The sequence below is a fragment of the Callithrix jacchus genome, chromosome 6 (genome assembly GCF_049354715.1).
Source record: "Callithrix jacchus isolate 240 chromosome 6, calJac240_pri, whole genome shotgun sequence".
Classification (NCBI taxonomy): domain Eukaryota; kingdom Metazoa; phylum Chordata; class Mammalia; order Primates; family Cebidae; genus Callithrix; species Callithrix jacchus.
In genome coordinates, this window is record NC_133507.1 from 105,399,407 (window position 1) to 105,426,546 (window position 27,140).

The 27,140-nt window shown below is 48.9% G+C and overlaps 1 protein-coding gene across 4 annotated transcripts in view; it reads left to right on the forward strand.

Moving 5' to 3' along the window:
• GLI2 (GLI family zinc finger 2) overlaps positions 1 to 27,140 on the forward strand; it is a 252,688-nt gene that overhangs the window by 95,442 nt on the left and 130,106 nt on the right. The gene's annotated exons all lie outside the window — the stretch shown is intronic.

Genomic DNA, 27,140 nt, shown 5'->3' on the forward strand with positions numbered 1-27,140 from the left:
GTCTTCCCAGCCCACCACCAGGCCACCTTCATTTTATCTCCTTGCCTTTGCCTTTCTGTCTTCCCCGCCCTCCTGCATTTCCTTTCCCTGCCCTAGCTCCTTTTCTTTCCTCCTCTGCCTGTGCTTAAGACTTCCAGGGCCTGTGAGATGGTGTTTGCCTGTTAGGGATCCTCAGGGCCAGAGGCAGTGTAGCTGTGCGCATGTAGGGAGAGTTTCTTTCGTCTTTTCTTTTCTTTTTTTTTTTTTTTTTTTTGCCACAGGGTCTCACTCTGTTATCCAGGCTGGAGTGCAGTAGTGCGATCTCATCTCACTGCAACCTCCGCCACCCGGGCTCAAGTGATTCTCCTGCCTCAGCCTCCTGAGTAGCTGGGATGACAGGCAAGAGCTACCACACCCAGCTAATATTTGTATTTTTAGGCTAGTTGTTGACCAGGCTAGTCTCGAACTCCTGACCTCAAATGATCCACCTGCCTCAGCTTCCGAAAGTGCTGGGATTACAGGCATGAGCCATCGCACCCGGCCACATGTAGAGAGGGTTTCTAAGGACTGTGGGCCCCAGGAACATTCCTGCTGCAGAGGGCAGCCTGTTCCCTCCCTGAGCTGGGTGAGGTCTGCAGTGGGCCAGAGCATGGGCTCTATACCAAATAGTTCTATACCAAAGAGATCTATTCCAAAAAGTTCTGGGAACCAGCTCAACAAGCCTGGGCCTGCCTCCCACATCTCTGTGCCCTGGCTGTGTGACCCTGGGCAAGGCACTGCACCTCTCTGAGACCTGTTTCCCCATCTAGAGCACCCAGGAAATCAGGCCGTCTTTGCAGGGCTCTCATGACTGGAAGCCTCATCCTCCAACCTTGGATAAGCAGACCCCTCAAATGTGCAGCTACCCACAGAGATTTTGGCTCTTCATAGACTTTAGTGTTCAGACATCACAAGAGCCATCTCCCACCAGTGAGGTCAACTCCTGCCACGTTGCTGGTCAACAACAGGACTGCCAAGACTCCTGGCTGGGAGCATCCTTTAGCTCCTCAAACCTGCTCACTGGCAGGAAACATGAAGGCCATTTAGGGACATTCAGGATTGAACTTAAGATTCTTTTTCAGCAGAACCCACAAACCAAGGTTTAAAATTCAGTTGGAAACCAATCCATAAGCCTCCAAAGTCACCTTCGTGCAGTTCTTAAACTTGCAAGTAACACCTAGTGGGTCTGTCATTGGCTTGTCTGGCTCAGCTGAAGTCAGAGCTCACAGCACATTGGCCTAACTCAGTGTGGTTTCAAAGTAACCTTTGATGCTGCTGCACGGCTCTGGGGGTGCTCAGTCCCCCCACCACACCACCATCATGCTCTGTAGCCTTTGAAAAATGTACAGTGATGTTTTCAAGTGCAGGTTTTAGCATGAGTCAGGTATGGTGAGGCCAGTAGAGCAGGAGAGTTGCCATTGAAAAGATGATTTGTTACTCATACTTGCTGGGTGGGGTTGAGGGGGACACCTCATGCCATGCAGGGCCACTTGGGGAATCATTCAGGGTCAGTCAGTGAGGGAGCGAGGGGAGAGCATGTGAAGGAGGCTTCATTGGATTTTGTGGAAGAGCTGGCAAGGCAGGGCCAGAAGCTTAGGGTTGGCTGGTTTGAATGACTCCAGCTGTCTCTGGGCCATAGGGGCCATTCCTCTTTGTCTGATACCTGGCCCTGGAGTGTTAGGACAGAAGCATCTGGCCTCCCAGAGTGTAAGAGCCCGGTAGAAGAGATGATTTGGAGTATGGACTTTGGATCAGTTGGTTTGCACATGAAAAAGTCTCACTCCTGGGCAAGTACTTTGCCATCACTCAGATAGCCCTGGGAGGGGCTGTCTTCCCCAAGTCATCGAAGCCTCAGACGCAAGAGCATCAGAAACACAGAAAACAAGGAAGTATAGTTAATTGCAACCGTCAGGAGCCGTGAGATGGGGTCTGGGTCCTTGCAGACCCCTTTGCTCACAGATCTTTTCCTGGATTTTTTTGACCCTGATTCAGATGCCTGTGTCTCCCGCAGTGATGGCTACCGTGTCATGCAAGTCATCACAAACTTTCGGTGGGGATTATGTACAAGGTGTGATCCTGGTGGTGTTCTGGTTCCAAGCTGAGAGGTCGTGTGTAAGGAAGGACCTTCCGGTACACCCCTCTTGTGGTGTTTTGGGGGCTCTGCCCCCCAGGTGCTCTGGGCTAAACCCACGTGAGTTCTCACTCTTCAGCTGGTTTTCCACTGTTTGCGAGTGACACTTGGGTGGAGCTGTGACCAGAGAGACAGACTTATCATTTTTGGAACAAACATTACTATTTTGATAAATTGACTGCTTTTTGACAAACACACCAAACTGGAAAAAAGACAATCTCTCTGAGGGAAGGAAAGTGATCATCAAACAGTGAAGGCCAGGATTCGGAGGTGGTATGGGTGGGATCGACAGTCTTTTAGTGGCATTGCTGTACTCAATTGATGGATGAAGAAGCTGAGGCAGGAAAAGAAGCTTAGGCAGTGCCCCACAGAGCTGCCTGGGAGCTGAGCCCAGCTGCTACCAGGCTTTGGTGGGAGTTGATCAGATGTAGCCTTAGGGACAGTTGGCTCCCATTATTGCTTAGATGAGTGTTTGTGGGGGGCCTGCCTGGCCTCCTCAGGTGAGACATCAGTCCTCCCAGGCCCCAGCCAGCAACATGCACAAGACTATCTGTTTTTGTTGTTGTTGTTTGTTTGTTTTTTGAGGCAGTGTCTTGCTCTGTTGCCCAGGCTGGAGTGCAGTGGCGGGATCTCGGCTCAGTGCAACCTCTATCTGCCGGGTTCCAGAGATTCTCCCAAGTAGCTGGGATTACAGGTGCCCGCCATCATGCCCGGCTAATTTTTGTATTTTTAGTAAAGACAGGGTTTTACCATGTTGACCTATCTGGTCTCAAACTCCTGACCTCAGGTGATCAGCCCGCCTTGGCCTCCCAAAGTGTTGGGATTGCAGGTCTGAGCCATCGTGCCTGGCCCAGACTATCTTTTTTGACCTTACATGCAACTTTGCTCTGGAAGTATCTTACCGTGGCATGTCTGGTCTATGGAGAACACATATAAACACCCAGAAAGAGACGTATGTGTGTGTATGTATGCGTGTGCATATATATTTGAGATGGAGTCTTGCTCTGTCGCCCAGGCTAGAGTGCAGTGGAGTGATCTCGGCTCACTGCAACCTCTGCCTCCCAGGTTCAAGTGAATCTCCTGCCTCAGCCTCCCAAGTAGCTGGGATTACAGGAACACGCCACCATGCTCAGCTAATTTTTGTATTTTTAGTAGAGACGGGGTTTCACATGTTGGTCAGGCTGGTCTTGAACTCCTGATCTGCCTGCCTCGGCTTCCCAAAGTGTTGGGATTATAGGCACAAGCCACCGCATCTGGCTTATATATGTATATTTAAATATTTAATATTTTAAGCACACAAAAAAGATGTAATCAAGACACATACCTTCATGCAGTTTACCTTTTTTTGCCATTTTTAGTCTATGGCATGTCAAGGTGGGGGATGCAGACAGCAGGGAGTGTGCATTGTCTATAGAGAATTGAGAACTCAGAAGCAATAATCAAACTGGCTGACAGTTTACTATGTATTATTCCTATGTCCTGGCAATTTTAACCTATGTCAGGGAAAACACGGCCCCAACTGGGGTAGTCTGATACCATGGCCCTCCCATCTGGGCTATTACTCTTCCTTGATTCCATCACCCTCTTATATCCCCTGCCCCCCAGGAGTAACGTCAGACCAGAGAATTTTGTATTTGGTGTCCCTCTGGCATGTTTCCCTGTTTTTACTATATGTGTACATGTCCATACATGGTGTGTTTTAAAAGTTGATTAGGATGTTACCTTACTGTGTGTGTGTGTATTTTTCTGTGCATAAGATTATGTTTTTGAGACATATTCTTGTCATTACTTGAAGCTGCAATTTGCTCATTGAAAGCTCCGTAGACACCACAATAAATGAACATTCCCCAGCCGATCTTGCTCCTCTCCTGTTGAGGTTATTTACATTGTTTACGCTTTTTAATTGTGGCAGACATTGTTGCCGTGGGTGGCACAGCTCCCCTTGTGTCTCTGTGGGAGAACTTTCTTCACAGCAGGGTTTATAAAATCAATTTCGTGGGAAACAGCATTTAAAAAGATGAAGTAGAAAATATCGCAGTACACTGCACTTAGTAAAGTTTTGTCAGACTGTTCTATGTGTGTGTGCGTGTGTGTGTGTGTGCCTGTGTGTGCATGTGCACCTGGAGGACACTGCAACACAAAATGTGCTTCTCTCTCTGTATCACGCTGCTCATTTAGAAGCCCAGGCCTCTGTGAAAGTGCAGAAGTGCCGGGCTGTTGGGTGGACACACTTTTGCCAAATTGCTCTCCAAAGAAGCTTCACAATTTCTTCAACCTCACTTTTCATGAAATGGTTGATAATATTAGACTTGATATTTTTTCCAATCTCATAGTGAATAGTCTTAGTTTCATTTGCATTCTGCTCCTTTGCAATGTATTGGACATTTAAGGTTCTTCTCCCTGGTTTGCGCATCCATCTCCTTTGCTCAGCTTTTTGCTGGGTTACTGTGTTTCTCTGGAAATATATATATATTTTTCGAGACAGAGTCTGGCTTTGTTGCCAGGCCCCAGGCTGGAGTGCAATGGCGCGATCTTGGCTCACCACAACCTCTGCCTCCTGGGTTCAGGCAATTCTCCTGCCTTAGCCTCCAGAGTAGCTGGGACTGCAGGCGTGCACCACCCGGCCCAGCTAATTTTTGTATTTTTTAATAGAGACGGGGTTTCACCATGTTGGCCAGGATGGTCTTGATCTCTTGACCTCGTGATCCGCCCGCCTCGGCCTCCCAAAGTGCTGGGATTACAGGCGTGAGCCACTGCGCCCAGCCCTGAAAATATTTTTAAGAGATACTAATCTTAAAAACCTTAATCTTGTTTAGGTGTGTTATAAATAATTTCTCAGTCTTCTGTTGGCCTTTATCATTGGGTATGGCATGGTTTATCGAGACAAAGTTGTACATTTTAACACAGTAAATATATGATTTTTTTTCCTTTCAGCTTGTTTTTGTACCTTAGGAGGTACTTTCTGTCCTTGAGGTCATACAGCTATTCTCCTATTATAAAATTTTTTAAATTGCAGTTTTTAAATTTAGCTGAGAGTGTTTTGTGTTTGACATTATGTAGAGATTAAATTTTTTACTTATTCTATGTGAGTAACCAATTGTCTCAGTAGCAATTATTTTCTTTCTTAATTTTTAATGATTTCTTAAAATGAAAAGTTGTCACATTGTCAATTTCTCTTGCCTATGTAGCTCTGTTTCCGGGCTCCCTACTCTGTTCCTTTGGTCTGTTCAGTTTCTTCTGGGGCCATCTCACATTGTCTTAGCTCCTACAGCTTACTGTTAAGCAGGGTAGGGAAAATCCCCTCATTTGTTCCTCTCTCAAATGGTCTTGGCTCTTTTTCTGCTCTTGTTCTACCATGAGAACTTTAGGATCAACTTGTTAGAGGCCTGGAAATCCCTGTTGGGGTTTTGATTAGAATTGAGTTATTTATGAGTTAATTTGGAGAAGACTGCCGTCTTTGTCGTTTTGAGTTTTCCCACCCGTGATCACGGCCTTTCTCCCTATACTTATTGGTTCCTTTATGTCTTTTATTTGTGTCAGTTGTATCATAAGGGTCTTACACATTTTTTGTTATATTTATTCATAAGTACCCTGAAGTTTTCTTTGCCTCTGTAAATGTTTCATACATGTATATACACACATACACATACAGTTTCTAATTCTTTATTGCTGGCATCTAGGCATGTAGTTAAATTTTATATATTGATCATATTTCTAGCAATCTTGCTGGTCTCTTACTAGTTTTAAATGTGTCCCTTTAGATTTTGTAGATATTTTAATCTTGTCATTTACAAATGGTGATAGCTTTTTCCTTTCTTTCCGATTTTTCTTTTAGTTATTTTCTTATATCTTACTGTGCCATCTAGATTAGCACTGTCTAATAACAATATAATGTGAACCACATTTAATTTTAAAATTTCTGAGAGCCACCACATTGTCTTAGTCCACTTTGTGTTGCTGTAACAGAATATCATAGACTGAGAGATTTATAAAGAAAAGTTATTGACACTCATATACCCCATAACAATATTTTGGACAATCATGAACCATATATAGGATAGTGGTCCCATAAGATTATAATCTAAATCTTTTCTAGCTTTAGATGTGTTTAGACACACAAATCGTACAATATTCCCTATAGTGATGTGTTGTAGCCCAGAAGCAGTAAGTAGGTTCTAGGAAGAACCTGTATCATATAGCCGAGGTGTGTAGTAGGTTATACACCTAGTGATGCATTTCTCAGAACACATCCCTGTCATTAAGTGGTACAGGACTGTATTTCTCATAGTTCTGGAGGCTGGGAAGTCCAAGGTTGAGGAACTTGCATCTGGCAAGGGCCTTCTTGCTCTGTCATTCCATTCAGCAGTGAGACTGGCCTATAAATTTCCATTCTTCTCCTTATTTAGTTGAATTTTCAACTAAATCAGCCTCATAACATGTTTTAAGGAATGCCCTTCTTTCCAATATTTAAGTATTTGCATACTGTATGGATTATCTTCAAATATGTGCATATATTTGTATATGTTGACAATATGTTAAGAATTGTCTTCAAATATTTATATGTGTTACAAAGTTTGGAAAAACACAAACTACGAAACTTCTTCAGCCTGAGTTTGTTGGTTTCTTAGCATTTTTTTTTAAATTACTAATACAGTTTATTCGATGGTGAGAGGTAATTCCAGTTTTCTATTTCTTTGTGTCATCTTTCATTCAACCAGTCAAGCTACCTCTGTCTTCAGGAGTGTATTCATTTTTTTCTGTTTTTAAATTTAGCAGTGGCATGATCTTGGCTCACTGCAACCTCTGCCTCCCAGGTTCAAGCAATTCTCTTGCCTCAGCCACCTGAGTAGCTGGGATTAAAGGCATGTGCCACGACGCCCAGCTAATTTTTGTATTTTAAATAGAGATGGGGTCTCAGCATGTTGGCCAGGCTGGTCATGAACTCTGGACCTCAAGTAATCCACCTGCCTTGGCCTCCCAAACTGCTGGGATTACAGGCGTGAGCCACTGCACCCAGCCTCTTCACAGAGTTTTATTAATCCTTGCAACGGTCTAACTCAGGAGTTGGTTGACTCTCTTTCTCATTTCCTTGTTTTCTGTCTGACTGGTTCCTTCTAGTATTGTCATTTTATCCTTTTCTTCCTTTCTTAGGTGTGCTTTGACATTATTTTCCAGATTTCTTGGGTTGGGCACCTATGTGATTGATTTTTAGCCTTCCTACTTTTCTACTCTTCTTGATATAAACATATCTCTAAGTTACGCTTCAGTTACATCCCACACATTCTGAAACATGGCAATTTTATTAAATTTGAAGGCTTAGGATCCATGTCTTTGTACAGGTTTGAAACGTTTCCACAACTATCTCTTCAAACTATGCCTTTCCTCTCTTATCGCTGTTCTGTCTTCCTAGAACTTTCTATCTTCCACGTCTCTGTCCCTTGCTTTTATATTATCCATCTTGCTGTTACGCATTTCTTAATCCTCTCTCAAGCTGACTTTGATCATGCTCTTTGTGGTATCTGGTTACTCTTGCATCTGTGTGTGCGTGCATGCGTCTGTGTGCACGTGCACTTTGTAATTTCAGATAATGAGTGGAGATTTATTTGAAGAAAAACTGTGTAGTGTGAGTCGAAGCTGTCCTTCCAAAGTGCTTTTCTGTGTGACTACCAGGTTCTTCAGGCGTGGCACAGATGTGAGATCAATTTTGTGTTCTTTTAATAGCTTGGGGTACTGGACCACATGGGGACTGTAAATTTGAACCAACAGTCAGTGAGAAGGCAAGCATGTGGCTACAAACACACAGAAGACCCTCAGTAAATACTTTTTCAATGAATGAAGACAGAGAAAATCCAGAAAGTAAGAGTCAGGAAGTCATTACTCTTGACTTCAGTTTACCTTAACTTGTGAATTCAGTGTCTGGGGTGAACTGCCATTACAAAAATAGCGGTTCACTGATAAGGATGCAATCACCAAATGGTCAAGTGGCCTGCAGAGATCACACAGCAGAGCAGCTGGAGGATCAGCTCGCTGCTCCTGCTCTGGTCTTTGGGATCCCTTTTGTCGTCTGGCTTCAGGTGGCCTCTTTCCTCGCCAGCTGAAATTTACATCTAAACCAATGCGCATTGTTTATTGAGCTGGAGGGCTTTTCATTTACCTTCTTGACGGTATTGCTGAAACTCGAAGTCACTACGCTGTTGTTTTCTTACGCAAATTAAAGGTAGAAAATGAGGTTGACAGAGAAAGAAACACATATTTTGGGAAAGAACTGTGTAATTATTATCCACTCTGGGCAAAAGACCCGCGAAGTGGTCGGTTTTCAGAGGAGGAAATCCTTGGCGTCTGCCTTATTCCAAAATCCACTAGCTAAGTCACACACCACCTAAGCCCTCTTGGAGGAGGACCTAGGCTTGTACGCTCCATACTAAGGCACAGTGTGAGGGATTATACGGAGGGCCTAGTGAAGAGAGAGGAGAGGGCCCGTTTCATCTCACTTTGCCTAGGGTCATCCTCCAGCTGCTCTGCTGTGTGATCTCTGCAGGCCACTTGACCATTGTGTGAGCGCATCCTTATCAGTGAACTGCTATTTTTGTAATGGCAGTTCACCCCAGACACTGAATTCACAAGTTAAGGTAAACTTAAGTCAAGAGTGATGACTTCTTGACTCTTATTTTCTGGATTTTTCTCTGTCTTCATTGAAACAGTATTTACTAAGGGTCTTCTGTGTGCCCAGCACTTTCCTGGGCACTGTTTAAAACATTTCTTCGTTGCCTCTGTCATGCCAGGTGCTGGGAGGACAGAGGAGAACTGGGCTTGCCTCCCAGCTTGCTCAGAGTGTGGTGGGGGAGAGGGCTGCCCCCAGATCCCAGTGCAGAGTGGAATGCATGGGCCAGCTGCAGTCTTTGGTTCACCAGTTGGGAGGAGGACCCATGGCAAGCTAGTCTGGAGGGTGTGTGTGTGGTGTGGGGTGCTGCTGCTGGGCTCTGGGTGATAGAAATAAAGGCACTTCTCCTTCGCTCCAGTTTGCTTTTGGATGAACTATTGGAGGTATTTGGCTTTTGGTAAGTTTTTTTATTTTATTTTATTATTTTAACTAGAGTCATTTACATGATTCAAAACTCAATAGTTACATATTTGTCAAGTTAAAAAAACAGACTTCTTTGCTTAAAGTTGATGAGATTGAAAAAAAAAATTCAAGAGTTACTAAAGGTTATATGGTGAAAAATCTCCCTCTCAGCCAGCCGACTGGTTCCCCTCCCTGGAGACGACCACTGTTCCCTGCCTGTCACATATCCTTTCAAGAGATTCTAGATGTGTACACATAAATAAAATGTTATTTGTGAATATTTATATATGTGTGTTTATCTATAAATTTACACACTTACATACATATATATGTTTTTTAATGCAATTGTCAGCATCTTGCTTTTTTTGCATGACAATGTATCTTGGAAATTGGTCCATATCAGACCTGAAGCGCTTCTTCATTTGGTTTTATGGCTGTTTGGTATTCTGTTACATGGACAGACTGTAATTTATTTAACAAGTCCCCCTCTGATAGATATTTAGATTTCCGATATTCCGCTATTTTCAAACAATGCCATGAGAAATTGTCTCGCTAATGTGCGTCACACATTTGGGAGCATGTTTGTAGGATGCAGGAGGTAGCTTACTTACAGCGAGCCCCTGGCATGCTGATGTGAGAACCCACCCTCCATAGCAAGGCTGCCCCACCTGGCGTGGGCTGGCTGGCCTCCAAGCTTCCTATGGCCTAAACATAAACCTATAGTTACAGGAATTTTCCTAAGCCCCTCATCCACAGATGTGCAATGTGTAGTTTCTGAATGAGTGAATGAAAATACTTACACTTCAGAGAGGTTACCCTTAGCAGAAGGCACAGGAAGTAGTTTTGTTAGTTTTATAGACCATCTGCCTGTGAATTCAAAGAATAGTGTTCTTGTTGTTTTTGAAATGAATACATTCCATGAGAGCGGCTTACTCAGACTTTCCGTGGCCCAGGTGGAAGTCTGGTTGGGGAGTCATTCCCTGGATTGTACAAGTTGGTGCTCCAGATTAAAGATAACATCATTTATGATGACATTAAAATAATGTGAGTGTCACATTTGGTAGAGACTTGGTTTTTGATGTGACCCGAGATAAGACCTTATCTGCTGTGTGTCCCAGAAGGTGCCCTTCAATAAAGGCCCCATTTTCCTTCTGATATTCCAGAATGCAGTGGCAGCGAATGAACGCTGGCAGCCAGCCTTTGCAGAGGTACCTCCCCATCAAGATGCTCTCATTTGGTCCTCCCTGTTGTTACTGCCACTTTGCAGACACCTGTGGCTCTGGCGGTGAAGCCACTTTCCCAAGATCCTGTAGGCAGGATCCATACCAGGCCTGCAGCCCTGAAGTGGTGCTGTTCAGAGCTGAGCCCTTGCCGTGGCTACGCAGGCACACTTGGACTGGGACCAGATCTGTCTCTACTTACAGCTGTACCCAGTCTGTGTTTTGGAGCTCATAAAAATAACTCCAAACGGCACTACAGGGGTAACTGAGGGGCTGTTTAAGGACATTATGTCCCTTGTTTCTTCCATGAAAATATTTTGAAAAGGAAAGCAAATACTTGGCTTTGGTTAAGTTCTGCATAGTGGATTGCAGGGCGGCTGGGACTCTGCAGGTTCCCTTGGTGTCAGAGGGGCTCTGGAGCAGGGAGGAGTGTGTGTTTGTTGTTGTTGTTGTTTTGAGATGGAGTTTTGTTCTGTTGCCCAGTCTGGAGTGCTATGGTGTCATCTTGACTCACTGCAACCTCAGCCTCTTGGGTTCAAGTGATTCTCCTGTCTCAGCCTCCAAGTAGCTGGGATTACAGCCCCTGCCACCAGGCCTGGCTAATTTTTGTATTTTTAGTAGAGACGGGGTTTCACCATGTTGGCCAGGCTGGCCTTGAACTCCTGACCTCAAGTAATTCCACCTCGGCTTCCCAAAGTGCTGGGATTACAGGCATGAGCCACCAAGCCCAGTCAGGAGTGTGGTGGAGCTTGCAGTGTGGTCCCCGGCAGGACCCAGCTCTCACTGGGCCTGATTCCCACCCTCTACATCAGGGAAAGGGTCCTATCTGATCTCACCAAAGAACCCTGAGCAACTCCTCGCAGAGGGTGCTTGACATTTTCCCCAGTTCAAAATCAGCGGTCAGCAGACATGTCTGTAAAAGGCCAGAGAGTAAAGATTTCGGTCTTTGCAGGCCATACATATGGTCTCTGTCACAACTCCTCTCCTCTGCCTTTGCAGCTCAAAAGTAGCACCGACCGTATGTGCGTGACCGAGCAGTGCTATGTCCCAGCAAAATGAGCAGTGGATAGATTTGGCCTCAGGCTGTAGTTTGCTAATCTTTGCGCTGATTGACTAGTGGCATTAGACTGAACCGGCATAAAATTAGAACATCCAGCTTTACTTGGGCACAAACTCCATTTCTTGTGTTCGTATAGTGGGTGCAGGCAAGGCTTGGAGGGTCTCCGTCTCTTTCTGTCGCTTTGCTGGCTGGGAAGTCAGAAACCCTCTGCTAACTGACTCTGTAGCCTGGAGCATAGCCTTCATTGTTCTGAACCTCACTTTCCCCATCTGTAAAATGGGAAAGTTGGATTATGGTTTCTGAAGGATTATTTCCAGCTCCAAAATGTTCTAAATTCTAGTTAGAAAGGAAATTAACGTTTGCTTCCCTGGAGGTTGTAGATTCAGTTTGTGTCTTTGGCCACCAAGACAAAGTGGATAGGGTAATTTGGTGTCATGATCTGCACCCCAAAGTGCACTTACTTTCTAGGCATCCCATCCTAGCAGAGACCCCTCAGCCTCAGGAGCCAGTTGGGTAGGGACAATCCTTATTGCTTTCTTGGCCCATCGAGTCCTGAAAAGAAGCCTTCACCTGTGAGTAGCTGCTTGATTCCAGGTGAGGAACGCTAACCTCCCTAGCTTCCTGTTCTCCACCTGGAATTGCCTCCTGTGTAGACCGGGTGGGAGGAGCAGGTGAGGAAAAAAAGGTGAAAGAAGCCGGCACGGCACGGCGGCTCTTAACTATAATCCCAGCAATTTTGGAGGCCAAGGTGGGCGGATCGCTTGAGGTCGAGACCAGTCTGGCCAGCATGGTGAAACCTCATCTCTACTAAAAATACAAAAACTAGGCAGGCGTGGTGGCACACATCTGTAGTCCCAGCTGTTCAGGAGGCTGAGATATGAGACTCACTTGAACCTGAGAGGTGGAGGTTGCAGTGAGCTGAGATTGTGTCACTGCACTCTAGCCTGGGCAACAGAGTGAGACTCTGTCTCAAAAAAATCAACTGAAAATAAAAAAGAAAGAGGTGCTTTGGAAATGCAAACAGTGCTAGGGTTTCACTATGGCGATGACTTGTCTTGTGGTTGTTCCAAGAGAAGATGTGCTGTAAGGGGAGGAAACATCCCCACTTGGCCTCAAGGAACTAGATCAGGCCTGGCTCAACCGAGGCCCAGGCACGCCCACAGGGGCCTGGACTGTCTACCGTGCTCGTATGCCGCAGCTGCCAGTTGGCTGGGGCTGGCTGTCTCCGGTCTCCTTCTCAAACACCCCACCCAGCTTGGGGTGGCCTGGGGACTGGAGAGGCGCTCCCTGGGAGACCTGGAAAGCAAACTGCACGGCAGTCAGAAGTCCTGCTCAGCTTCCTGTGCTGACTTGCTCATTCTACCACTAATGAACTCGGGGCACTGCTTGGACGCTGTCCTGATTGGAATCATGGGATGGGTGGTACCTGCATGGATACCTCTGTTTCCATGGTAAATCATCCACTTAGTGAATATTCACTGCTTATTAGGTTCCAGGTGTTGTGCCTGGAATAGGTGGTAGCATCATGTAGACATTGTTGCTGATGTTTCCCTGATTGCCAGGCATCAGGCCAAATATTACACAGATTAGCTCATTTGAGCCTCACCACAATGCTCTCCAATTTACAGATGGGAAAAGTGAGGCTAAGTGGAATTAGCTGTCAGTCAGCTGGTTAGAGGCAGAGCCAGGATCTGGGTCTGTCATTGGACATCACTGGGGAACTCTGCCTTTCCCCAGGTCAGCTGGGAGAAGTCACTAGTGGGGACCGAAGCACCACTACACCTACCCGCATGTTGTCATTTGAGGAGTGGGCCTGGTTTAGATCTCTGTCAGTCATTCCAGTTTCTTGCTGTGGACTGGCCTCCCTTCCACCTTCTTCAAAGCCACCCAACTGGGGTAGTTTTCCTGGCTTGCTGGACGGAACTAGTTAAACCATCCTGGTCCCTGAACCCTCCGTGTGCATCTGTCTACGGAGACATAGGTGGGGTTCTGGGTTCTCTGTTTCTGGCTGCTCAGCAAAATCATGCAGAAGACACTGTGAAAACCTTTATAGGCCTCAGCCATAACTGGCGGGTCTGGGAGGTGCCCAGGTAGCTGCATGATTAGAGCAAGCTCTCCAAGGGGGCTCTTCACCGCTGCTGGGTCTCTGGGCGCTTGATGGCTCGGTGCAGGCTAGGTACACAGGTGGTGGTACTGTACCTGTTCTGCAGGCGTCCTATGGGGCTGGCCCCTCTCCAGCCTCTGGTCATGCCTAAGCACCTGTCCTGCTGCCTGCTCCAGGCCGCTCACTGTACCTGTTCTGCAGGCGTCCTATGGGGCTGGCCCCTCTCCAGCCTCTGGTCATGCCTAAGCACCTGTCCTGCTGCCTGCTCCAGGCCGCTCACTGTACCAGGTCAAGGGGCAGCAGCAGCGTCTGCTTCTCCCCAGTGAGTCTGGCCCTAGCAAAATCACAGCTCAAGCATGGAGCTGGGAAGCCTTGAGCTTGGTGCTCAGCCCTTCCCCTTCAAAGCCAGCTGGGTGAGTTCCTTGACCTCCCTGAGATTCTCTTTTTTCACCTGTGAAAGCCACATTTCTAGCTGCATCTCAGAGTTGCTGTGCAGATGGAAGGGTCCATGTGTTCAGAAGAGCGATAGTGACCGCGTCTTCAGTCCAGGCCCTGCGCAGAGCGGCCACTGCAGCTGTGTTTGTTCGCAGCTCCTGGGAACAAGCGTGGATTTTAGCTGTGTCTTTCCAGCTCCTGATAAAGTCTTGCCTGTGGCAAGAGCTCGACTGCCCTGGTTTAGTCTCCAGGTTTGGCTGTTGTGATGGTTACACCGTCGTGCTGTCTATGCTTATGGGGGATCTGAGTCGGAAACAAGAGGTGCAGGGAGAGCAACCAATCTTCCAGGTTTGCCTGGGACTTAGGGAATTCCTGGGACAGTCCTAGAAAAACCTGAAGGAGTTGGTTACCCTGAGGCTCCGGCAAGCAAGGACAGTGCTCACTGCTCCATCAGGCTCAGGAGGCACCGTGCCAAGGGCTTGTCATCCTGGGAGGGGCCCACAAAGTTTTAATTTTTTAATAACTGAAAGAAAATAAATGAATATAATCCAGCTCAGAAGCCTGGATTATATTCGTCTTTAAACCAACACATTTGTAAAGTATAATTTTTAATATGTCTTGTGGAGGAGGAGGCCCACACAGGCAAAAGCGTTTAGAGCTGTGAGAGGCACCGTGCAGCTCTGGGAGAGACCGCTGTACTCGGCGACCCCTGCCCGCAATGTCTCTTTGAGGATCAGGAGGAAGAGAAGACAGCCAAGGAGAGTAGGGCCACCAGGCATCAGCGAGGCTCCTCCTGAGTTTCCAGTGATGGAAGCATGCAGAACAATGGCTGTTTCTGGGCCTGTCATGACCTAGAACTTGGATTGGGGGGTTGGTGATGGGCAGGCTGAATGTCAGCCATGGAAACTGCCACTGGCCTCCCAGAGTGAGCTGGGAGATTCTGGTGTTCAGATGTTCCTGCCTTGGCTGTGTAGCTGCGTGGGGGGCAGGGGTGGGGGTTCCTCTTTGAAGCCAGGGAGTTCATTTAACACAGCTGAGGCCAGGACCCAGCGTGGAGGCTATGACTGCAGCTGGATCCCCGCCAGCCCTCTTTCCCCGCCAGCCCTCTTTTCCCGCCACATGTGGCTCCAAATCCCAGCAAGGGAGAAACCCGCTGTGGGGAGGGGGTGCAGCAGATGTCACTGTCCCCACATGGCAGTTCTTGTTTATCTTTTATTAATGGCAGGCGCTTAGGCAGGGGGAGTACTCTGAGCAGCCCTTGAGAGTGGGCCATGGTGGCGGCCTCCCTCAGAAGCCGTGGGAAGAGGGAGAAGGCATGAATAATGCAGGTTGCATCTTGATGGAGCTTGTCGGGCCCCCGCATGCCATGCAGCGCACACCTGAGCAAGCGCTTTGAATGCTTCTGGCTTCTGAACTTGGGAAGGAAGCTCCCAGGATGGGATTGACTCTGCAGCCTGGTTGAAGCAGCCTTGGAAGGGATGGCAGAGCAGGCAGGAGCCTCCCATCCTGGCCTGCGGGTTTGCACCAGCTAAAACCTGGGGCTCCTCCATTAAGAGCTCCATGGTGTTAGGCGTTATGCAGCCTCACGCCTCATCTTATCACACAAGGAGACCAGCCTGCAGAGTGGGGACAGCCACACAGGGAGTTTGCTGCAGGGTGGTGCTCTGCCTCCAGACTCTCCCCAGGGTTGTCCCTGTTGCCTTAGCCTTTCTCTTTATTTTGGGTGGAGGCAGGGTATTCAGGACAGAGATGAAAAATTAGGTCTGTTTTTCATTGCTTATCCTATTCTGGGCAACTTTTGCAGAAGGCACTGGCAGGAAGGGGACCCTGGGGAGGGAAGAGCTGGAGGAGAAAGAAGTCTTTTTGGCACCTTCGCCTTTCCTGCTAAAAATGGTGGCAGTTCTGCATTTCTGCTAAAAATAGCTAGTCCTCTGTCAAGAAGGCCACCCACACTGGGGTGTGGGGACTGGGGATAGCAAGATGTAGGCCTTGGCCCACACATTCTGTGGAGATGCCTAGAAGCTCACAGACAGAAACTTTCCTTGGGAAGAAGTAAGGAGTGGTGGGAAGGGGCCACTCTGGAGAACTGAGTGACAAGGACAGGTTTGCACACTCTGTCAAGCATTACTATAAGTGGCTGTAAGATTAAATGGGTGATGAATGCATAGATAAACAAACTGTAGCTTATACACATAATGGAATAGTATTCAACCATCAAAAGGAAGGAGATTCTGGCACAGGCTGCAGCATGGATGACCTTGAGGACATGTGCTAAGTGAAACAAGCCAGACACGAGGGGACACATCCTCATGTTTCTACTTACATGGGGCCCCTAGAGTAGTCAAATTCAGAGAGACAGAAAGTAGAATGGCAGCTACCAGCGGCTAGGGAGAAGAGGAATGAGGAGTTAGTGTTGAATGTGTACAGAGCTTCAGTTTGGGAAGATGGAAAGGTTTTGAAAATTCACAACAATGTGGATGTATTTGATGCCACTGAGTGTACACTTAAAAATCGTTAAAATGGTCAATTTTATGTTACAAATGTTTTACCATAGTTTTAAAAAAATTAAATGGGAGTTGTTGACTTCTCTCCTCCTCTCAGCCTCCCATATAGAATGATTAAAGTCCAGGTGTTTATCTTTTATGCCAATAGTGATGATGACGATGACGATGATGATGATGATGATGATGATGATGGTGATGGCAATTATATTCTTCTGTAGAGAACGGAAGGTAACTCGGGGGTAACCAGGCAGACCCTATGAATGTTGGATCTCATTGCCAAGCTTGGAACACTCTGGCATTTGAGGGTCTCCCTGTGGAATTGCTAAAGCTACTGTTGAACAAGCCCCACTCAGCTATGCAGAACTTCCAACCAAGTTTCCAGTCTCTCTTCTCAAAATGTGAGTGGGCATCCAGAGTTTGACATTTAAAGAAAGGCTGCTGCATGAAAGAGCAATGTCCACATGGACGACTGGGAAAGCATGGTTCCCAAAGCAGCAGAATTCAGGAGGGGATGAAAATGTAAGCAGACAAATTGACCTCCCGCCCATTGGTATCTTCAGAAAGGCCCAAGAAAGCATTGCATCCATCAAACAAGAACAGGATGCTACAAAATAAGAATATTCAGAGAACAAAAAGAGCTCTAGATTAAAAATATGATAGTTGAAATAAAAAGTTCATTAAAGAGATAGTTGAGATTTCCTGTAAAGAAGAATAAGAAAGTGGCTGGGTGCATTGGCTCTCGTCTGTAATCCCAGCACTTAGGTAGGCCGAGGCAGGTGGATCCTGAGGTCAGGAGTTCAAGATCAGCCTAGCTAAGATGCTGAAACCCTGTCTCTACTAAAAAGACAAAATTAGCCAGGTGTGGTGGCATGTGCCTGTAATCCCAGCTACTTGGGAGGCTGAGGCAGGGAATTGCTTGAACCCAAGAGGCGGAGGTTGTAGTGAGCAGAGATCCCACCACTGCACTTCAGCCTGGGTGACAGAGTGAGACTCCATCTCAAAAAAAAACAACAACAACAAACAAAACAAAACAAGACTGGAATATCTGAAAGGAAAGCTGAGAATGATGTAATACAAAGGCAAATGATAGAGTATTTGACTAATGCAGGTTCCAGAAACTGACACAGAAAACAGTTGGGAGAAAGTTATACAAGAATAATACCAGATAATTGCCTGGATTAGAAGGACAAAAATCTTCACACTAAAACATTCCTCAGTGTGCCCAGCACTTAAAAAGAAAAAATAATAATGACAATTTAAACATGTGATTGTGAAATTTCAAATAACCAAGAATAAAGTAACACTTCTAAAAACTTCTAGACAAGGGGAGAACGAAACAAAACAGCCCAGGTCATCTACAAAGGGAGGAGACCTAAACTACTCTCCTTTTGGTCAGCAGCAGTGAGTGCGTGAAGTTAGTGAATTTGCCCTGGGAAATTGAGAATGAAACTATCAGACAAGCTCTCAGGCAGATGGGAGGGGAGAATAAGGCCGTTTTCAGTCTTATAGGACAGGCTCAAAACATTTACCTTCTGTACATCTCTGGCCTTTACTTAAGGATTCTCCTACAGGGTAAGGGAGTAAGTGAATACAGGGAAGACCTGAGGTCCCAGCAGGGAGACCCAGAGGAAGGGAATGACAGCAAGGCCAGGGCTTTGCAGCGGCCTCCTTCCTACAGTCACAGCTGGGGCCATCGGGCCTGAGGGATTCCAGGGAGGGACTCCAGGAGAGGCGTGCAGCCCCAGTGCCTGTGGAGGATAGGGAGCTGCTGTCATCATGGTGCAGGAGGCAGGGGTTGGCTATTTTATACACCATTCTGTGTATGGTGGGGGAGGTCCAAGTGAGTTGAGTTGTCCTCTGTATAAATAACCGATAAATCAGAAACATTAAGCTCATAGGATTAAAGAAACAAAATGTGGTATTTTAATACCTTCCTTATATAGATCAGATAGCTGCCAGAGGAATTAGGAGCAGGAACATTTTTTAAAAAGTTAAAAGTGATTGCCTCCAGGGCACAGGGAGGGGACTATTGCCTTTCATTATAAGCCCTTCAGTGCTGTATGTTTTTTTTAAAAAATCATATGCATATTGCTTCTCAGCCTTTTGGCTATGATCAAGTGTAAAAATCATATGCAGGATTGCTTAGATGTTTTTTAAAAAGAAAAAGAATCATGAAAATTAAAATGAAAGAACTTGCACGGGCCCCAGTTTATAATAAGAACTCACTGGGGATGGACCCAGGGCAGCGCTAAACGGGCCCCTCAGTGATGCTCCTGGCACCACGGGCCAGGCCACCTTGATGGAGGTCATGATGGCCAGGCTGGGCTGGGCCTGGACTGACCTCTCAGGTGAGGAGTTTTCAGTTCTATGTTGCTCTGTTTGGATTTACTTTTTTGGAAATATGCAAAAATGCAGCCCATGGACCCCCAGGGCCAGGGGACTGGAGGTGGCCCTTGCTCCTGTGGCCTGTAGGTTATGGATGGGCTCATCTGATATGCAGCGTGACCAGGAAGCCTTTGTCAGCTCTGCTGCATGCGTGGGGCTTGTTAGATCCTGATATGACCTACAGGTGACTTAGGTCTGGTCCCTGCCCTTGGGGCCTGGCTTGTACTGAACTGGAGTCTGGTATGGCTCCAAAAAGAGTGAAAGGCCCCACCATGGAGGTCATTACACCATCCCCAAGCACAGAGGAGGCAGTGGGTGCCAGCCGGGCATCAGGCAGTGGGCTTGGGCTAAACCAGTGCAGTGCCTGCCTCTATGGTATTCCTGTTCCTGTGAGGAGGAATAGACTACAAGTAAACACACAGGTGAAACTCTTTCAGGGAGAGGTGCTACAAAGAAAATAGAGCAGGCATGGGAGGGTAACTGGGGGAGGCTTCTCCCAGGAGGTCCTATTTGAGAACTGAAAGCTGAGATAGAGTGAGCCTTAGGAAGGAGGTTTGCAGAGAATCCAAGGGGCGCCGTTTGGTAGGAGGGGCAGGCCAGTCCGCTGGGGCAGCGTTGTCCTGTTTTGGAGAAACATGCCAGTCATTTGAAGAGTGAGCTGAGACTGGAGAGGCAGGCAGAGGTGGGATGGGGAGCCAGACTCCACACTAAGCGTGAGAAGTCTCAGGCCCAGAGTGCGTGGGGAAGGCCCTGGGGGAGTTGAGTAATTATAGAGACTGGATGGCATTCTCCTGTGTGGATGGTGAACCTGAGCTTTTCAGGAATTGGAGAGGAGGAGGACATGGAGCACATGCAGTCATCCCTACCCTGTCCAGGCCTATGGGATCACACAGAGACGGATGCGCAGAGAGCTGTTCCCTGTGCAGTGGGGCTCCTCCTGAGCTCCATTTTCAGGCCAGCTCTGCGCTGGGCTCGGGTGGAGCCACTTCAGGCCAAAGGAGGTGCTGGAACACGTAGTACTCCTGCCTAACCCCACCAGGGGTGCTGGGGGGACAGCTGGCTGTCCGACAGGACTCCCGCATGATGTGCCGTGTCAGTGCCAGTGAAGTCGAGGCAGGACTGAGGGCCGAGTGTGCTTCTGAGGGATGGCATCCGGGACCAGTGCCAGCATTCCAGAGGCAGGGCTGCCTGTAAACATGGACAGAGGAGGTAGCTGTTTACGTGGTTGGTTTGAGGAAGGCTTCTCTGCCCACAGATACCTCTCCTGCCTACCCAGCCCACTTTGGGATGAAGCCTAGAATTCCTTCATTATAGGTTCATTCCTTTGGCTTGCAATACAAATATCCCATCGAGGAGGTGATCCTTGAGCTGTCACTGGTACTGAGTGCCCTGTGTGCCTTGGTAGGTCATCAGGACCTTTGCTGTTCAACAGAACAGCCGGCCAGCACTCACTGTCCCTGGTGTGCTGCCACTGTGATGGTTTTGGGTGTGTGAAGAGGGTCAGGAGCTATACACCCACTCTGGGGGAGACAGTCGCAGGAAGGGATAATGAGGTGTAATGAATTCTGTGAGAGAGAGTGGCCAGGAACAGAGGAGCACAGAGAAGACAACGATGTGCATCTTTGGGCAAACTGCAAATCCCAAATCCCTACCCAATCTGGCCCTTGACATGACCTCTCAGGAGACGGTAGATGACACTTTCTCTGCAAGGTGGATGAGGAGCCAGTACCTTGCTGGCCCTCAAAGGGTCTTTAGTAAAGGCTTTCTGGGAGGTAGGTCTAGGTTCAGCTGAGGCTGAAAGGAGGACCGGGAGTAGTTCTAGTTAGAAACCAGATTCTATGGACCCACGTTGGCAGCCTTCAAAGGGACAGGGAAGGTGGAGGCAGAACAGGCCAAGCGGGTTAGCACAACGGTGTGAGGCGTGGGGCTGCCAAGAGCAGTTTGATCCAGGACAGAAGCTGGAGATTTGAGTTCAGAGAGTGACACTTCAGGCCACCAGGGACTGGGCCTGGGAGAGAGGTGGGGTCATGGAAAAGAAATTCAGTGACACGGTTCCACCATGGGCTCTGGGGAGAAGATTCTTCTGCAGCTCAGAGGGGTCTCCCTTGAGAAGGGTGGGCTCTGGGCCTGTCTGGCAGGAGCAGTGGGCCTGCCAGTCTGCAAGGCCGGGCATGGGATTGCAGTGCTGGGCTTTCTGGCTGTTTGGATCTGTTGTTTTGCTAAGTCGCTAGTCTACTGCATATTAAGAGAAAGAAGAGAGGGAAACCCAAAAGATGGCGTTGTCATGCTTTTCTTCATTTCCAACAAAGGTCTCCCTTTGCTTTTCCAAACTGTTGCTCTCAGGAGAAGAGGCCAGTGTGACCAGAGGATGGAGGTGAACTCACAAGGCCTGTGTTGAGCCTCTCCCCTCGCAGGCCCCAGGGGTTGGGCCCCCACCTCGGGACTTGCTTGGGTTCTCGCCTCCTGGCATCTGTGCAGGGTGCTGTCTGAATGGCAGGGTCCCAGGCGCAGCTGGCTAGGGTGGGTCTGGGGGGCTGCATTTGCATGGTGGTGGTGGTAGTGGGGGATGTGGGTCCCATATGAGGTGGAGCAGCTGGGGGATGACAGCCAAGAGGTACAGGTACTTCCTGTCCATGGTGGCCTGTGGCTCCCCGAGCCCATTTTTGTCCCCTCCTTCATTTGACCAGCACTTATCAAACACTTATTATGTATTAAGGACTATAATGAGAAATAAGACAGATTCCTGCTCTCCAGCTGTTCACATTCCAGTGGAAAAAACCAGCCAAGAGTGTAGGAGTTACAATGTAGAGAGGTAAGAGCACAAAAGGGCAGCCCAAGGCCAGGGCTGGGAGTCAAGGAGAGCGTCCTGGAGGAGGTGACTCCTGAGCTGAGTCTCAGCGGATGAGCAAAAGTTTGCCAAAGGGTCAAACTTGTTTAGGTGAAGAGGACAGCAAATGTGAAGGCCCAGACACAGGCCTTGTGAGTTCACCTCCATCCTCTGGTCACACTGGGGTCCCACTTTTAAGAGGGCCTGTGCCGGTTCCAGCCACACACAGCCTTCCCTTCCCTGAGGCTGGCGGGATGTGTCATATCACCCGCCCAGTGCTGCTCCAGGGGGTGCTGCTCCAGGGGGTGCTGCCCCAGTCATCTGCTGAGCGTGACAGTCTCCTCCCCTACAGGCTGGACAGTCAGGTGAAATCAGGATCCTGGAAAGACCTTTGGTCCCCTGAGGCACTACACCTGCTGCCTGCTCTGCCTGACCGCCTTCTCTCATGATGCTGGCCAGGAGGGAGCGAGGGCAGGGGGTGCCCTCCTCAGGCAGCTCAGGTAGATTCTAACGTGGGCTTCGGAAGCCGCCCTCTGGGATCGGAGCTGCGGGTCCCACTCACCTTGCCACCCTTTGCTGAACCTTCCAGCTCCTTCCTGCGGGGCTCCAGGTTGGGATTCGGGCCATTTATAGTGGGTTTGGGCTGACCGTGCCTGGAGGCAGGACGGCTCCTAGGTAGAGATTTGGATGGGGTTTTCCCAGTCACGGGCCTCGTTTTAAAGTGGACCTGTCCACTGCCCCGATCTCCACGGCCTGTAGACTTTGCAGTGCCTGGGCCCGGCTTTGACCTGGGACCAGCCACTGTGTGAGGGCACTGGCTTGGCTGCCCACAGAACACCCCCAGAGCACTGGAAGCCCCAGGGCCCCGTGAGCTCCATGGGACTGCAGTCCTGAGCCATGTGTCGCTCTACCTGCCTGACCTCCGCCCTCCCAGGGCTCTGCAGACCAGCGTTTTCCTGGGCTGCTCCATTGGCTGTCCCACTGCGTTCTCCAGGAGCGCCTGAAGAAGCCTCGTATGGCTGGAATGGGGATAAAATGCAAAAGTAAAGGCCTGTGATGAGGACTTGGGCCTTTGGTGTGCCTAGCTTATTTTCAGGCTTGGAGGGAATAGCCGTCTCTGGGTTGAACTGGGCCCAGAGGCCCTCTGATCTATATCAAGGTGGGAGCTGCCTGGGCAGGCAGAGATAATAAAGGTGTGGGCTGGGACTTGTGAAGATGGAGTGGAGGGAAACCCGGGAAGAAAAGCTCATCCTTCCATGCCTTTTGGCCATTGCTAGTCTAAAGAGCAGGAGAAGGCTTAGGACTTAGTGGGGCAACCAAGACATGCAGGGCTGTGGAGCTTAACCTCTGAAGCCACTGTCCACTCTATGGGCAGCTGCACATCGGGAAGATCTAAACTGAAGTGGCTATGGAGGAAAGAGGAGTGAGGTGGGGATGTGGGTAGAGGCAGAGAGATGAGAAGAGGAAATACCCTGACTAGAGAGCTTCCATCCACTCACCCACCCACCCACCTATCCATCCGCCCACCTACCTACTCATCTGCCCACCCACCCATCTACCCATCTGCCCACCCACCTACCCATCTGCCCACCCACCTACCCATCCGCCCACCCACCCACCTGTCCATCCACCCACCCACCTATCCATCCGCCCACCCACCTACCCATCCGCCCACCCACCCACCTCCTCATCCATCCCCCGACTCAGCTACCCATCAACTGATCCATCTCACCCAATCACCCACCTATTCATCAACCCACTCATCCCACTCAAACACCTATCCATTCATCCATCCACTAGCCCACCCACCAATCCAATGTATTTTTCATTCATCAACTACTATATTCCAGCTATTTTCATTCAGGTCCCACCTCAGTGTAGCGCACAGGGGATCAACCACCCCCTCACCAGTTTCTGATCTCTTTTTGCACTCACAACCTGATAACGGCCTGGGCCCTTGTAAACCCTCCTTCCCATTTTCTGGTGTTCTGCCTGTTTCTCCTTGTGGTCCACTCAGATAGTAAGCTCTTTCACTCAGAGTCATGCTTGCTTCTAATTCCTTTGCACCTTTATTAGAGCTCTACTTGGAGAAGTCGCTCAGAGCATCTTTTGTGGGTAGATGGAAAGGTTACTGGAGAACTTCAGTTGTTTGAGATTGGGATCAGCTAGCCTCTGTGTGGGGTGGTTGAGGCAGGAAGGGAGCTCACGTTAGGTGAACATGGCTGCATTCTCAAGGGGCAGGGGAGAACAGCAACTTGCTGCTGGGGAAAGAGCCCATGTTTTGGAGCTGGCAGGGGTGGGATTGGTTCCCAGGGTTGATGCCAGCTGTGTGGCTTTCAACAAGTCACTTAAGCTTTCTGAGTCTCCGTGGTTTTATTTGTCAAGAAACAAACTATAAACAAAGCTGAGCAATTAAATGCACATGTACGTACCCCTTGTGGTACTTGGCATGTGGCTAGTGGGTGATGGTCTCTCCCCTTCCCCCCACCACGTCCATAGATTTGAAGACTGATCAAGGCCATTTTGCTGAGTTAAAATGGGCAGCTTGCATGAAGCTTGGCTCTGGATCAGAGCCAGCCTAGTGAAAAACAATGGGCAGCTTCTGACTTTTCTGGCCACTGCCCTCTCTTGCCTCCACCTTTGTCCTTGTCATCCTTTGGCCACTGGCCTGCCAGTCCCCAGGGCAAGACAAGCTGCTGAGTTGCTGGTGGGCAGTATAGCTTGGATTTAGCCTGCCACCTTGCTGTGGACCCTCTGGCTTGGGCCCTCTGTGCAGCCCAGTGGCCAGAGGCTGGTTATCCATGAGCAGGAAATGGTGGAGGTGAGCTGAGCATGAGAGGACATTAGGAGGTGTGGGGCAGGAGGCTGGGCTCTGGGGAGGGCCCGCAGTGCTGGGGGGCACAGGCGTTTAATCAACTGAATTCCCACTGTCCTCTCTCCAACTCCATTTATTACCTATTAAATAATTATCTCATTTGGAAAGTGTTTCTTAATGTAGGGCAGACTCTATCCCTGGGGCCATGGGTTTTGCAATGAGTTGTCTTCTGCGTGCATGTTCCAGGCTCTGGCAGGACCAGAGCATTCTTGCCCTGGCTGTGCCTCTGCCTGAGCGAGGCTTCCCGGAGGCACTGTAGAGCTGGATGCCCCCTCCCTTCGGCCTGGCTAATAGCCTCATTACAAGGGTTTTCTTAAGCAGTCTTCTGTCTTCTAAAGGAGACTGCCTGGGGCTGGGCTTCTGAAGTTACTTGCTATTTTCTGGGACCCTGCCTTAGGATCTCCAAAATGTCTGAGAATGTCAGGGATGGGAGGGGCCTTTGTCATTTTTACAGGTGAGGCCACTCAGGCCCTGAGATCACACACTGAGCTGATGGAAGAAGCAAAAGCCTAGACCTCCTGCCTGCAAATGCAGAGCTTGCTCTGCTTAGTTCCCTTTTGTCTTGGAATGTCATTGGAGCTTACAGGTGGCCCCATCCCCTCTTGAAGGAAGGGCTGTCTCCTGAAACAAGAGCAGGGAAGCCGTGTTGAGTGAATGCAGCTTTGCCTTACGACAGCCCTACAGATACACCTTTTTTTTTTGAGATGGAGTTTTGCTCTTGTGGCCCAAGAGCCACATTGTAGAGCACAATGGCACAATCTCGGCTCACTGCAACCTCCGCCTCCCACGTTCAAGTGATTCTCCTGCCTCAGCCTCCCAAGTAGCTGGGATTACAGGTACCTGCCACCATGCCCAGCTAATTTTTATATTTTTACTAGAGACAGGGTTTTGCTATGTTGGCCAAGCTGGTCTTGAACTCCTCACCTCAGATGATCTGCCCGCTCACCCTCCCAAAGTGCTAGGATTATAGGCGGGAGCCACCACACCCAGCTAATACTTTCCTTTTTTGTTATTAGTAAGTTATACAGATTTTCTAGAACTGGTGCTAACAGTACGAAAGCACGTGCAGAAACACAAGCCTTGCCCCTCTGTCTCTGTCTGCTCCCCAGAGGTCACGGCAGTGGCCATGCAGGTGTGTGCCCTCCTCCTGGCTGTGGTGTGAGGGTGGATTGAAGGGGACCAAGGAGAGTGTATCGGAGAGTATCATTAAGGTCCTCTAGGTAAGAAGCAGAGGTAATACACCAGGGTGGGGTTCAGATTTGTCTTCTAGTTTACAGGTGTTTACACTAAAGTCAAGGGGTCAGTACCACAGCATGCCCTGACGCATGGCTCCGGTCAGCTCCAGTGCCCGCAAGAAGCTGCACGAAGGTCCCATCTCATTCCATCACCTACCCTGGGCTTCTTCATCTGCAGGGTGTGGCTTGCTGCCCTCAGGTCCTGAGATTCTCCCAGGCCCCCAGCACAGGCTCTGGGGCTGTGCATACTCAGGCCAGCTATCAGTGTCCATTTCAGAAGCTCAGAGGGCCCCCTGGGACTCAGCTCCCTGTCAGGATTCTGGGAGCAGACCTCAGCAGCACTCACTGACCCTGGAGTGGTCAGGGCTCACTTTGGGGAGGTGGCTGGCTTGAAGGATGAATGGCTGAGCTGCAGGGGGAGATCCAGGGAGGGCATTTTAGGTGACTGTTGTGGTGGATCAAAAGATGCAGGAGGGACCTGGGGGTAGCCCGTTTGCCTGCAAGAAGGCCCTGTGTGGAAGAGGTAGGGCTCTCAAACCCTGGGTCTGGCCCATTGTTAACAGGGAGCCTTCCAGCAGTGAGGAAGGAGCAAGGGTCAGACCATGGCTATGCCTCTTGGTTCCCTGAGGCCCTGGGTGGATTACCCCATTTCTAATATGGCTAGGGTTAATGTACCTGGCCCAAGGATTGTTGTGAAAATTACAGACCCGTTATGGCCAGCACAGGAGTGTGCAACGGTGATGCAAATGGTATAAATGATGGTGAACCAGGCAGAAGCTGGACCACTATGCCTTTAGAATGCTGAAGCTCTAAACTCGCACCCTAATCGTGATAGCTGCCATGTATTATTCGATGACGGGGTGATGACTAGAGCCCATTTCCTCTCTGCAAGATCGTCTCAGTCACCCATTTCACTGATGAGGAACCTGAGGTTCCTGATGTCTCTGAAGCCATGTAGCCCATGAGTGAGAGTGTGAATTGCATTCCAGGCTGTCTGTTCAGTGTGGCTCACATTCTGCCAGGCTCCAGCACTGCCTGTGAAACTCTATATGCAGCGGGTGCTGAAGTGAATATAAAACAGCAAGGGCGCCCCAAGAGAGAAGAGGAGCAGGCCCTTGCAGGCTTCCTGGAGCCACCTCCAGCAGCATGACCCTTGGACAGGCCTGCTGCCCTGTGATTCAGCTCCAGGGGGAGCCTGGGAGGGGTCCTAGCGCGGTCTCATGGCTGCGGTCATCTACACTGTAGCCCTCTAGTCTCCTATCAAGACCTTTTGCTCACTCAAC